The 5,423-nt window shown below is 33.5% G+C and overlaps 1 pseudogene; it reads left to right on the forward strand.

Moving 5' to 3' along the window:
* Positions 1 to 1,791: 1,791 nt before the first annotated feature.
* LOC125847204 (mitogen-activated protein kinase kinase kinase 20-like) lies at positions 1,792 to 2,740 on the forward strand (annotated as a pseudogene).
* The last annotated feature ends 2,683 nt before the right edge of the window (positions 2,741 to 5,423 follow it).

Below are 5,423 nucleotides of genomic sequence, written 5' to 3' on the forward strand. Positions count from 1 at the left end.
CTCTTACATGTTTGTACATTCCACATACTGAGCCATTTGGCCTGCATCTTCTCATGATGCAGACACAGGTATTCAGGATCATCAACAGGAGCTTCATTGATACATCTGGAAGTTTGAGTTAGCTATGGTGAGCCTCCTTGTTTTCAGAGGATTTCATTTACTTTTCAGTTTAGTCAGGATGTTGTGGGTCTTTTCCCGACTTCCATCTTTATCAGTTAGAGGCTTCATAGATAGTCAGTATAGTTGAGAAATCTGTATTATTTATTTATTTTATTAAATATTTCAGAGACTTAAGTTGCCAATTTTGGGGCAAGTTGAATATATTTTATTATTCAGAGTTTTCATTTGAGTTAAAGTTTGAATTTAAGTTTTATGAACTTTATTTTAGTTTTAAACTTTTGCATGCTTAAGTTAGTCTTCCGCTTGTAGTCAACCAGGATGATAGTTTGCTTGGGACCAGCAATGGTTCTTAAGTGATGGCCACGTCCAGGGTGTAGACTCGGGTTGTGACATGTACTCTGTTTGTTACACACTTTATGGGGTCATAGAGATAGTAGAGTCGGTTGCGCGTCATAAATTACATCATGGCTTAGGTAATGCATTAGTTTTTGTTATCCTTTTGAACAAATGTGTGGCTGCAAGGAAAGTTATAACTAAACTCAATTTGATAATGCGAAAGAGTTTTATAGTGAATCAGAAAGATCATGGTTGTAATTTATTGTTGTCTGCTCTAGTGGAGAGATTTGGCAGAAGGAGAGCTTTGACAACTATTGCTCAGTACTTCGAGATTGTAGCATTGACAAGAGCATGGTACGAAGTACTATTTTTATGATGTTTCAAGTGCTTTTGGATCTCTTTTTGATCCTATCAGTAGCCTTGGTGAAATTCTCAGCATCCCATTATCTGGCAGTACGACCTACATTTTGGTCAATCATGGAATTATTTCATTTGATTAAAAAAAGACTAATGGTAAGAAAGAATGGAAAGAGATCAAGGACATTGCAGCTTCTATTTGGCATCTGTGCTCCAAAATATGACAAAGTTCCCTTGTGTGGCTGCCAATAGTGTTTCGACAAGTTTGGATGATATCATTAGGTGCATTGCTCTTTTGGAAAAATCTCACATTAGTATACATTTTTGCCATGTTTATCAGCAGCTAAGCGATAATGAGACCACCATGTCTATAGTACTCCAGGTTGCCAATGAAGTTGCTTCGTTGTTGCTTACCGATCTGACAATACGAGGGGATGCTCATGCCTACTCGAACCTTGAGGACAAGGTTCTTATTGGAGTTGGGAGTATTGTTATGAATGGTCCTAGACCAGAATTAGCAAAGAGGCCCAACACCGAATTAAGTGGCTATGTGTGGGATCCGGGTTGATAAATAAAGACTAGTGAGAGCAAAATAGGTTTATGCAAATTATGATTATGCTTAGGCAAAGACTGTGCTTCTCATCCCCAATTCTCTCTTAGTTCCCTCATCCCTTTTTCTTTACATTTACTGTTATTTTTTGAGTTCTTCAAACTGTAATTGCTCATTTTCGTATAAATAAAAGCTTGTTAGTTTGTTCTCTCTATTGTTTGGTTGTTGAGTTGAGAAAATCACTACAACCATTTTAGTGTTTGTTACAACCACTATTTAATTTTCTTTATTTGTACATAAGCCAATAATTAAGTTAGATTTCACCTAATAATGAATTACAATAGGAAAAAACAATTAAGGCCATAAACAAATATAGTTATAAATTATTTCTATAATATGTAAAACTTGAACACTGTGAAATAATTGTAATGGAGGAAAAACAATTGATATTTAAGTGGCAGAGAGGTAGAACATTGGGGAAAGGAAGCTAATGGTTTTGTATCATTGGCTTCTACTGATACCCCTTCTCCTATGATACCATCTCTCATTGCCGTTAAATCTTGTATGTTGAACCGCTCTCAGTCTCTTCGAAATGAAAGGGAATTCTTAAGAATATTTGAGGATTGTCCTCAAATTATTCGATGTTTTGGATTTAATATCACTTTTGAAGATGACTTATATATTTACAATTTGCTGCTCGAATTTGCAGCTGGAAGCCTAGCTGATCGTATTGTTGAACGAGGATTGCCTGAGTTTCAAGTCCAAAAGTACACCAAAAATGTTGTTTTAGGGCTCAGTTTGATTCACAAAAAAGGGATCATTCATTGCGACATAAAGCCCCAAAACATTCTTCTTACTACTGATGATGGTGATGATGGTATGGCCGAGGTCGCAAAGATAGTTGATTTCGGACTTTCCATAACATTGAAGCAGAATTGGAAAGAGAATGTGGGGCACAGAGGAACTAAAAGGTACATGGCACCTGAAGCTCTACTTAAGAAGGAGTACTGCCCAGGAGTTGATATTTGGTCACTTGAATGCACTATTTACGAGATGATCACGGGGAAACCCCTATGGGAATCATCCAATTCAGAACCAAATTTTGAGAATCCCAAACTGTCTACAGAGGCAAAAGATTTCCTGAATAATTTTTTGGTCAGGAATCCAAGCGCGCGTTGGAGTGCAGACATGCTCTTGCATCACTCGTTTCTGAAATCAGCTGACCATGTCCAGCCTCCAGATACGAAGAAGAGGAAATGTGATGGCATGTCCTTGTCGTTACGCAAGACACGCACAAAGACAACATTCAGGACACAGCCACACATTCAGATTCTGAAGACGCAAACTCGTGCCCAAATTAAAGCTGCTACTTTCTGATTGACTATAGAACGTTGGTTTAATTATCCTCAGCCTGTGACCAAAATGATCTCAAGTGTAACGTAACCCCTTTAGTTTTAATTATCCTCAGGCTGTGAGCTGTGACTATGAATTATGTTCATCTCCATCATTATCCTTCTTGTGTTGTGTTATATAAATCAGAATGTAACTTCATTTTTTTGGCATCTATCTTGACTCTCCAATTGAGTTTTGTTATGTTTTGTTGGTATCTGTTAGATTTCAGATCAATAATATTGAACATGACTGATACTCCACAAGAGTGGTTAGTAATGTAACTCATAATAAATGATTATATACTTCCTAATTAACAATGAGTTACTTAATAGGAAAAAGAGAAAAAGTTTAAATTTATCTATACAATACTCGAAATTGTTCAATTTTACCTTTCGTTACAATTTTTTGTCTAACCCTAGTTGTGCGACCAGGTAAAAATCTCATTTTTTTCCTTGATCGTTTATTTAGATGTAAAAATTTATTAAAATAATAACAGAGTACTATATATGAATCCATAATTTTAAATTTACAAAAATTAAATAATAAATTCGTCTCTATTTTCTCCCATATATGTGAGCTTCTTAATTAGTGCACTAATTTATTCACGGAACGAGGCAAAATTGTACATCTGTCTGCATTACACATCTTTAATTAAATGCATATGTTAGACCAAGAATGAGGCAAAATTGAACTCTTTGTAATCTAGCTTAAAATGAAATGGACCTTTTATTATATGATACTTATAATTAGCAAAGTTGAATGAATTTTTTATTTCAAAAATAATTATTTTATCATTTTCTACTCTTAGTTATCTAGCGTAAAAGGGAGGTAAAAAACATTTATGATGAGTTACTATTACTAACCACTCTTGTGGATGGTCAAATAAATTTCAACTTCAAATTATAGAAAATGTGAATAAATTATCCTCCAAATTTGTTCAAACATTTGATAAATTATTAAACCTGAGCAATCTCAATTATCTAAAATTTCTGATTCCTTAGTAAAGTTCAATGATTTTTGTTACTACAAATTACAAAACCTAGTTAAGTAAATTTCAATGATATATGTATAAAAACTGAATAATTTTTATGCTGCAACAAATAATCTAGTAAAAATAAAATAAAATAAAAACTATGTTATCACGTGTGAAATCTAAAGTATTCTGTTTTTTCAAGTTTCATACATGAATTATTAGGTATGAGAGTTTCCTGCCTAAATTGTGATCAACTATTTATCAAAACGTACCTCAGATCATCTATATGTTGTTCCCTTATTCTACCTGAAATATCACCACCATTAAAATAGGAAAATTGAACAATGGTGAAAATCCATAAACATGTCTTTGGAAACGCCTTCCTCCGAATGTTTCTTCCAGTATTCAATCACTTTAATTTGGTCATTGTTTTGCTATGGACATTAGGCAGGGGAATGACGTTTGAAACACAATCGTCTTCAATCATATTCGTGATAGCCTGTGACCTTACGGCTATCGCCTCGTCCAGTACAAATACCTTACCATCGCAAGTCTTTAGAGTTAAAGAACTTTGTTAAAGAAGACATGATGATAAAAATATATTTGAATAAGAAATGTTAGTTTATTTTTGTTGAAAATATTATTGAAAGGAGATTTAAATGATTATAATGTCTGAGAGGTTTGAAGGGCTTAATTTATAGAGCATTAGGTTTTCACTGTTCTAGTTGAAGTAGGAAGTCAAAACTCGGAAAAAAAGTTCATGGGAATATTTATGGAGACTATTGCTTAAAAACAAAAAATTTCTTGTAATTGGAGTTAATGGGTGTTTGAAAAATCCAATCTTTATCACTTAGAACATATGTAACAGATAGGAAGATGGTGATAGGTACAAGAAAGCTTTTGTTGTGTATCTTCTTGCAAAAGCTGAAGTTATTATAACTTTGGAGAATGGTGTTTGAATAGTTATAGACACATATTTAAGCTATCACTAAGTTTTCTTTTTTTATACCCTAAACAAGAGGAAAATTAAGACTCTACCTAATTTTCTCAAATAATATAATTAGCTTTAATTTCTTTCCAACTAACCTTCTTATTCATGATTTTTTTAAAAGATATGTAAAGAGAAAAGTCTAATATTTAATATGAGACGGAGGAAGTAACGTTCATCATATTATTTTGTTTGTATGTTAATTGTCCTCCCAACATGAACGATATAAGTGGAGAGACTATTCTAGGTCTTATGATTTAGAGAGAAAAAAATTCATCATTACCCCATTTAACTATAACACATTTTTAAAAAGACATAGGAACTTTGCAGAGGTCCTAGCACCCCCATAAATAATTTAAACGTGGTAAAAATATCCCAAATTTCGGTCAATCTCACGTACAAGAAAGAAATTGCATACACACACCAACTATTACCCACCACGTGCCAATTATTTTTCAATTTTATTTTCATTTATTTCTCATTCTATTTTTTTAACAAAAAATCCTCTTTACTTATTCAATTGTTAATGTGCGTTGGACTGCTCTAAATCCAACCTTTTTCCTCCTCTTCGCCGCCGCCGGCTTCACTGCTATAATTCCATTTCAACCATTTAATTTTTCTATCATCCAATCATAGTTGTATGGGGTAACGGAGGAGGTCATGTAATCTAAATTATTTGAATCGGATATCTATTGAAATCAGTAATT

Source organism: Solanum stenotomum, chromosome 12 (genome assembly GCF_019186545.1).
Source record: "Solanum stenotomum isolate F172 chromosome 12, ASM1918654v1, whole genome shotgun sequence".
Lineage (NCBI taxonomy): Eukaryota > Viridiplantae > Streptophyta > Magnoliopsida > Solanales > Solanaceae > Solanum > Solanum stenotomum.